General features: G+C 41.0%; 1 protein-coding gene and 1 pseudogene across 1 annotated transcript in view; both read right to left on the reverse strand.

Annotated features, from left to right (window-relative positions):
- The window catches only part of LOC140939184 (uncharacterized), a 14,406-nt gene extending 11,888 nt beyond the window's left edge, over positions 1-2,518 (reverse strand). Inside the window, exon 1 of the mRNA XM_073388753.1 lies at positions 2,333-2,518. The gene's annotated coding sequence lies outside the window, so the exon portion shown is untranslated. The remainder of the gene's footprint in view (positions 1-2,332) is intronic.
- A 2,066-nt stretch (positions 2,519-4,584) lies between these two features.
- LOC140938191 (uncharacterized) lies at positions 4,585-5,366 on the reverse strand (annotated as a pseudogene).
- Between the last annotated feature and the right edge of the window lie 3,321 nt (positions 5,367-8,687).

An 8,687-nucleotide genomic window follows, 5' to 3' on the forward strand; every position in this document is an offset into this window, starting at 1 on the left:
AACAATAGACAGAGAAGCCAGAAGAATTTTTATTCAAAGTCCAAAGAGTTAATCCTTTAAAGCAATTCGGAAAACACTATCTGGATCGTGGATCCGTTCACGCAAGTGACGTCGGCTAAGCACATGGCAAAATTCAACACAAAATCCATCTCAAATCAGGGCACATTTTGTAATTTTTCTTTAGCGCCGAAGAGAAAAATTTATGAAACGTCTATGAAACATTTAAAAATACATAAATTCCCTTTCAAAAACGTAATTGTCTTGGCCATAGAGTGCAAAATGCACCTGAAAATTCAGCAAAAACTTCGCTGACTTGGTTGCATTTCAAAACAGACCATGGGCTCCGCCGTAAAGAAAACAAGGTTGAATTCCTCGAAGGACGATTTCTTGATGAAAAACTTCCCTTTCTCCACAAAAAGAAAGCTGAGCATTCTTTTGAACTTTCTCTTTCCATTTTTTGTCTTTCAACGGTGTATTTTTAACCTTGAAATGCAGAACTCTTGTCTTAAAACATCTGCATGGTGATCGCGCAGCAGCCATTTTGTTGAAAATGGCTGTCACTAAGATTTCCAAATATGGTCAAAATGAATATTCACAAGCATTGAAAGCGAGTTACACGTTTCAACCCTTATGGGTTTCTGATATGAATCAAGCTTCTATAAGACATGGAAAGAAAACTTAAAGGCAAATAAAAGTTGACTTGTGACTTAATGGAACATTAAAGTAGAATTAATGACAATGTCAAGCTACACCACTGAAGTATTTCACTGAAAAATTAAAGTTACACTAAAAGATGACATGACAGGTATTTCAAATATTAGTTTAAGACAATTAACAAGTTCTTCTTAAAGTCTATGAAATGAACCTTTAGGTTATCATTTCTTTTCAATTAATTTAAAGCTGTTACTGAATGGTTCATAAAGTCAGCTTTACATGACTCATGAAAGCAAATTGGCCGGTAACAAAACGAGTAGAGGCCTGTGTCCGAAATGCGACCGCAAAGCATGCATTGACTGTTTGGCTGGACAGAATGACCACATTTGGCCGCAAAATGGCCGTTATTTGGCCATATATGGCAGTTCTGTCCAGCCAAACAATCCATGCATGCTTTGCGGTCGCATTTCGCGCACAGGCCTCTACAAGTTTTGCTACTGGCCAATTAGAGGTTCATTTTAGGCTTTTCGTAGGGACATTGAACATAAATGAAACACTTCATTGGTGTAATTTTAGGTTACCTTTAGAACAAATTAAATTGATTATATCATCCTGAGAAGCTTTTAGTCACATTATTATGTTGAATTTACTGAAATAAAAGTTTGAAAAGATGTCTCGATTGTACACTGGATGAGTTATAAGAAAAATTGCTTGGAATAAAATTGAACGTTCAGTACTTAATTTACTTTAAACCAAAAAATAGTTAAGTAAAGCTCATGCTTTAATTGAACTGGAGATTATCGCAGGATTCGTTTTGGTGTTTGATGTAAGCTGTTTTTCATCCGTTTTTGCAGACTTTAAATGAACTTCTTGCAAGTCAGTACCTATTTGTGTTCTCTATTTATGTTAGAGAATCGACTCAAGATGCATTGGCAATTTGACTTAAGAAGTTAAGCAGGTGAATCAGTGTAAGCAAATCGACTTATGGCCGAAACGTCTTAAATGGAAAATAACATACATTAAGGACAACTGCTGGGCATTTGCTCACAACATAATCTCTGGGGAAGGGAAGTTTTAATTAATTTCTTTACTCGGCCCAAGGAGAGGTGGGGAGGGGAGGGGGATCATTCCACCCAGCATTTCACGGTCTTTCACAACAAAGTTGTTTTGGTGCTGCTTACAGCGAAAGCAAAAGAGTCAAACGATGATACATGCCAGTCCACAACATGAATTTATTGGGAATGGCGACAATTTTATCAGCAACTGGCTTGTCGAAAAGGGCTGCAGAGACTTGTGGACGTTTTCAAAGGTATATCGGGCTGTCTTGCGCTTCTGTTCTCAAATTTCGACACCTAACATTATGAAAATATGACCATTTTCACTTTCATGAATGCAGGTGGTAAAATGTCTTATCGTCGCCAACAAGTACGAGTCGCCGGATTTGGGCATTAACTCGTCGCTTTGACACTGGAGTAATTGGAACTTGCCTTTTCCTACCTCGGGGCCTTCCCAGTTTCCACAAAAAATTATAACATTATGCTCACTATCCTCAATATACTATCTTCAACTACCGTCTAAATACCTAAACAAAGAAAGGTCAGATCAAGGCGAAGGATCGGAAATTTTGTTCACTATAAACTACATCATCCTGCCGAACAAGAAGCGAAAAATCACTTACTCGTTAATCTTTTCACGTGCTTTTGTTGTTTCCTTGAAACCTGTCTTTTTCCTTCTACTTTTCTATTCTTAAATCTCTTCCGTTTCACGCGAGCTTCTGAACAAACTGCTTTCGTCTTCAGCGCTTGGTAACCAGGCCAGAAAGAGACAGTAAAGTGAGGGAATGTGGACAAGGAAAATGGAGTGCGAGATGGATCATTCAATGTGATACATAAAATTTTCTTTATAAACTTTCCTTGAGTGTTCCCTGCTTTATAGTAACTCGAAATGTGCAATTAAAAATATAGGTCACCTGGCTCGTTTAGGAGATATTACTGGCTCAAGTTACTCATTAAATCGTTGCAACTGCACCTTATCAAGGACACGTCTATTCCATGGGTTCTCTCTACTTTTCGCAGGAACTGGAAGCGCCCACGGCTTTGATGTACTTCTTGAAATACAAAATAGAACCATTGTATTGATCAAAAGGAACAATTAACGGATTTATGGCACAGGTGCGCGTCATGAAAAGGTGCTGAGACTGCTGACGACAAATATTCCTTGGTGCGTGACCTCGAGGGCACGAATTATGGCTACGAATACTTTTTTCCCGGAACGGAAGACTGTTTAGTCTGGCCGGAAAGCGACCAGTCATCCGAGGACGGGAATCAGTAAATACTCGACATTTCACTCTGGTCCTAAAGGAGTATGGGTGATAGCAAAGCGTCAAATAACTCAATTGTTTGATTAATATTTTCTCCTAAGTGTTTAGTTCAGTTATTGTTTAGATTAGTTTATTGAGGATTTGTCACTGTATACTGTTGCGGAGTGAAACTGGCCTCCCAACTGATATACATATCAAACCCTCTCTGCCCACCTAACTGCATCTCAGGTTGACCAAACCACTGGAGACTACGTCCCCTACTTTTCTATGAACAGTGTATGGGTACTTTTACGTCTCCTACTAATTAATAATAGAGTTGTGGGAGACAAGGCCAGCGGCTTTAGGTCACCACTCAATGACGCGATCATCTTAATCACAGCTAGCATTAATTCACCAGTTATTTAAAGATCCTGGTTGGTGGTCCGGTTGAGACCGAACGGGCCTCGGCCTGCCGAACAGCAGACCGGCGCTCGACCAACTGAGCTAACTTGGTACTACCCACGCTGAGATTGTTTGTTGCCTATGATCCATCAGAATCCATCAGGGCTGACGTCAGACAAAATCAGAAATTCTCTGCTTTGTCCAACATGGCAGCACAGTTTTGAAAAATGTTCGCAAGATTCTTTTAGATTTAAGAAGGAAGGACTTCGAAATATAACTGACTAACCAGGAGCTGTTTACGAGCAAGATAAAGAAACTGATCGAGTTCGTAACGAGCTGAATAATACTTAAATGCTGAGAGACAAATACCTCGAACATATAAATGTTGTGCCGCGTACCACCATGAACACAAATGATGGAACAGAGAATTAACTCTGAAGTGTAAATTAAAGTGCTAAATGAAACCCATGAAAACCCCACTGGGCGCTAGCCCCAGTAAAGGGAATCAAGGAACCACACGAGGTAAAGAAAACAATTCTTATGACCTCGGTGGGAATCCAACCCGCGACCTCCGGATTAGATTAGCAATGATAGATCTAATCCAATCAAGCAAGAACACCACCTGCGCTCTTTGTTTTTCTGTCTTTTCAGGCACTGTATATAACGTATTGGGAATCACAGGCTTCAAGACCGTTTCACTGAGGATGTCTATTTAAACAATAGAATGTTTCTGTCGAGGAACTATCGGCTGATAGTTGCCCCGCGGAATTTTCATGTTTTTTGAACAAATATTTGCCCGAGAAGCTTCGCCCGCTTCGAGGGCAAATATGCTAGTTTTAAGAACATCAAGTTTCCAAGGGGCAACTATCAGACCGATAGTTCCGAGACATAAACACTCTATTGTCTTTATTGTTCACCACTAAATTGAGTCTAAATTTTTTTCTGCGCGCTAGTTCAAAAATAAGTTGAATTATTTTCAACTTTTTGAGATAAAAGCCATGAAAGTCAAAGTAAAATTTGAAAAAGAAAAGAGACAAACCCTCCTTAATACAATTTCAATTGTTTATTTTCTACAAACCCGCTTGTTTACAGAAAAAGTTTCACGGATGAGTATTATCCATCCGGGTATTTTCCACGGACGAACACTTGGGCTAATAGTGTCTCTTCGCGGATGAACAGTATCGCCTCACGTGATCAATTTTAAGAACAGGAGAGGATTTAGTGGTGAACTATAATGCGTGATAGTTGATTCGGGCTTCGCTCTCATCAGCTGTAAAGCACAAAGAACTGCTAACGGCTACTTCTTGAGATAGTTGGGATGTAGGCACGGTACACTGTGGTCTCTCCTTTTCTGACCAACGTAATTCTCCATCCCTTAAATCTAAGAATGTGGGCTAACGTTCCCTGATGAACTTCTTCAGTTCCCTCCGAAGAATAGAGTCCTTCACATCGTCTTCTCTGGGTCAGGAACTGCCTTGTATCTGCTTTTGTGACCCTCTTGAGTAGTTATTTCAAGCTGTAGGGGTACTCTCGAAGTGTTTCATTCTCTTTTTACTTGCGCTCATAGAAAAGCTTCAGAAGTTGAAAGCTGGACCGTTTCTCTTCAAATGCTTGTGCCAGAACTTCTAGGAGAAAATGTAGATTACTTCGCTCCTTCTTGGTGTACATTCGTACCTCTTCTTTAGCTGACCCTTCCAGGTGAGACATTGTTAAGTCCACCACTTTCTTAGCACAGGTCATTTCTCTTGCCTTAAAGGTTGCCTCGAGTTCCTGTATAAAATCCTCAACCAACGGACTACCTCCTGGCTTCCTCCCGCTGTAATTTTCTTATCTTCTTATTCCGAGGAAAGACAATAACCTGTTTCTGCCTGGTACTACGTCTTGTCGCTGATTGTGAGGATGACACCAGAGGTGGGTTTACAGATTCCTTTACGGCCTTTAATTCATTTATTGCATTTTCATACATCTTGGTCAACTCTTTTACCCTTGCTGTTAATTCTTCTGTACTCATGGTGATTCGATTCTTGTTCTGTTATTGCAACCACCCTTTCTATGGTTTCGTTTTTCCTTTTTTCACCCTGCTCGCAGCGCCATATGTGACCAAGGCAGTTTCTGGTCCTGTTATTTGAACAACGAAACAGACTTGCAGGGGAGAGGGGGGTGGTGGGAGGGTCGCAAATTTCGACCCTCCTGCGGTAACTTGCAAAAGACGCTTTCTTGATTTCGAAATAACTTTTAAACCTTTACTAACCAATAGGAAGGTGCAAGGAGGAAAGGGGAAAAACGTAAGGGTTCTCCTTCCTCTTCTAAGTGATAGGATTTTGTGCAAACAAATTGACTCCCGCAGACTGAGGTGTGGGGAAAGGTGTAAAATGGGGCAGAGGGGACCCCTCGAAATCCGGCTGCGCGTTGGAATCCAAGGCCATGAAATCAAGCGTATGACCTGTTTCCCCGCCAAATGCTTCTTGGATTCGCTTCCAACTCTGAAGAGATAACTTAGAATCTGAGGGTGAAAGGTGTCTTGAGGGAAGATCGGCAATATTTCCTTTTGAAGGTACTTTGTACAAAGTGAGCTGAATATTGCGCCCCGAAACCAAATGGAACACTTCTTTAGTTGCGGCAGTCAGCTGTGGGCTTCTACTTCCTGCTCTGGACCATGTATCCAAAAGAACTTGACTGTCAACATTGACGTCCACCCTACAATCCCTTAATTCAACTGGGGACGATTGAAGAACCCTGAGTAAGGCTAACATTTCGTTCTTAGAGATATGAAGGGCAGCCTCTTCGGAGCTCCAATAATCCCTAACCTCGAGGTTACCTTCTGGGAGGTGAAAAACGCCTCCCCAAGCAAAACCGGAGGAATCACTGGACATAGAAAGAATAAGATGCTTCTCATCTCGCCATGGGATACAATCCTCCCACGAATCCAAAAATCGCCAGTGTGTTAATTCCTCTCGTAACGCGGGAGACATAGGGACATATGGATTTGACCCAGCGGAGGCGATTGCAGCAGCTGTGCTCCTAATAAAGAGTTTCACACCGGGAACAGCCAGAGAGAAGGAAATACACTTGCCCTGAAAACGTTGAAGGGTTTTGACTTGTACAAAATTTTTGGAAACCACAATGGCTTCACGCAGTTTTACGAACTTCACTACCTTGTCTTGAGGAAGAATGAAAGCTTGCCTAGCCGTGTCAAAAACCAGACCCAAATAGGTAATGCGGGTAGAGGGCTGAAGTACGGACTTGGCTAAACCCAGAAAATATCCTAGATCAACAAGAACGTAGCAGACAATATATACCGCAGCTTGGGCCAACAGCCCTCTCGAGACACCAATTAACCGTTGAGCCGGTCATCGATGTAGAGAGAACAGGGGATGCCTAAATCCCGTATGAAACTAGTAGCCGCAAGCCCCGTCGAATGATAAATGAACGCAGATTCCTTCCAACCAAAGGGTAAAGTAGCGTTAACTAACCACCAGTCAATAAAATATGGTCATATCCTGATTTATCATCACATTTCGTGAGGAAAGACCCCTTGTACACATACCGAGGAAAATCTACTAACGTACCTAGAGAGAAAGGCTGGTCACTCATCCACACAATAGAAGGAAATTCTTATGACTTTAATGCAAGGTGTGGTAGTGTGACATAAGGGAAATTCATGATGCAAATCCTGTGTGGTAGTTTACGTGGGTTGCTTTGATTGAAGAAAGGAAATAATCTCTACCATAATGTAGTCCCAAATTTATACTATCAATAAAACAATGACAGGTTTTTGTGAACCTGGTCACTGTCACTTGGCAGTCATGAAAGTGGTGGACTGTCATTGGTTGGCAGCCTAGGATGTTCTTCTGAATAGGCAATTTGGAGAAGAACTGGACAGGAATTCTGAGCCTCTTGGCAGAAAGGACTGAGCTGATGATGGATGAGAACTGTCGCTCTTCTGCTTCGTCAACTTCCCGGTTGTCTGCCAATGAGCACTCGCTAGTGGCCTGTTACACCCATGATAGCATTTCTCGGCTGATTTGAGGCTTTAGCTTTTTTAACAAGCGTTTCTGTTACGGAGACTTCGCTTCCAAGACTATATTTTTCATGAAGGAGTAGATGTTATTGACACCCATCTACCGTTTTTGTTACATACTTCTGATTTCTGTTTTTCAGTAATGGCGAGATAAAACAGGCCACGGTTTCGCATTTCTTCAAGCGTTTTGGGCATGGTATGTCTTGAAGAACAAAAAAGGGGCCTCCACTAGCAAACTTTCTTTCTGAAACCACCTTGTCGTGTTTTAGTCGGGTTTTATGTACTCTCTGCCTTGCTCGTCCCTGCTCAAGGGGAAGTCTTCGTCAAACATTTCATGGTGTTCTTGGCAGCTTCGACAACTGAAAGGAAAGGTGACCTGAGATACCACCGAGTGTATAGGAGTGATTTTAAATTGTGTTCGCCCAGAACTCGGTTTTCCTATAGCTGTTCTTGATCTTAAAGTGCTCGTGTTGCCTACACTTGACAAATTCTCGGTCCCTTGCTATTTGGTATTTGGTATTTGTCTAGAGCACCTAACATAACTCTTAGACTGTACGGCTCACAGTTAGAGCCATCACTTTGTCGTCGTTAACACCTCTTCTTTCGGCCCACATCTTGAAAACATTTATCCACGTCTTGGTTGTTTTAACTGTATTTTTGTTCACTGCCTTTCAGCGGGCAATTGTAGTTCGTTCCCGGAAAACAAAACAAAAACAAAAAAAACGTAACTGTGCTAAAATGTTGTCAACCCTGTTATACCACCCATTTCTGCCGTAATGCCACTATTATGGGGAAATAGCACCATTATTAACTAATCAGATCTCCGAAATTTCTCTTCCTATATTAAAATGGCTAAATGGTAAAGTAGATCGGAATGATATGTTGGAACGACCTATTCAAAAAAACTCCTCTCTTCCGCACACGGACTTTTTCTCTCTTATTTGAGCTTAAAGTAAGAGTTTCACTGCAAAATACCGAAAAAAAAATCTTTCACATTACTCATTTGGAGAGATATCGGAGAGCTACGAGATTCGAATTTATGACATCAATATCAATAGCTTATACCATGGCCTACTCGTATAATTATTCAAACTGATATTGTTTAAAGTTTTAACTACCACAACGTTAACGTTTCAAAAGCCTTTTATTTTCGCCAGCAAATGCTTTATTTCTAATCTAAATACTAAATGGGTAGGAAAAGACGAAATTCGTGTCAACTTTGCTTAATTTCTGACACAAAACGTGTTTTAAGAAACCTTTGAATGCATGTGTCCATGTATCGTTAAGTCATTCCAATACAATAGACCTGTT

This window comes from Porites lutea, chromosome 5 (assembly GCF_958299795.1).
Source record: "Porites lutea chromosome 5, jaPorLute2.1, whole genome shotgun sequence".
Classification (NCBI taxonomy): domain Eukaryota; kingdom Metazoa; phylum Cnidaria; class Anthozoa; order Scleractinia; family Poritidae; genus Porites; species Porites lutea.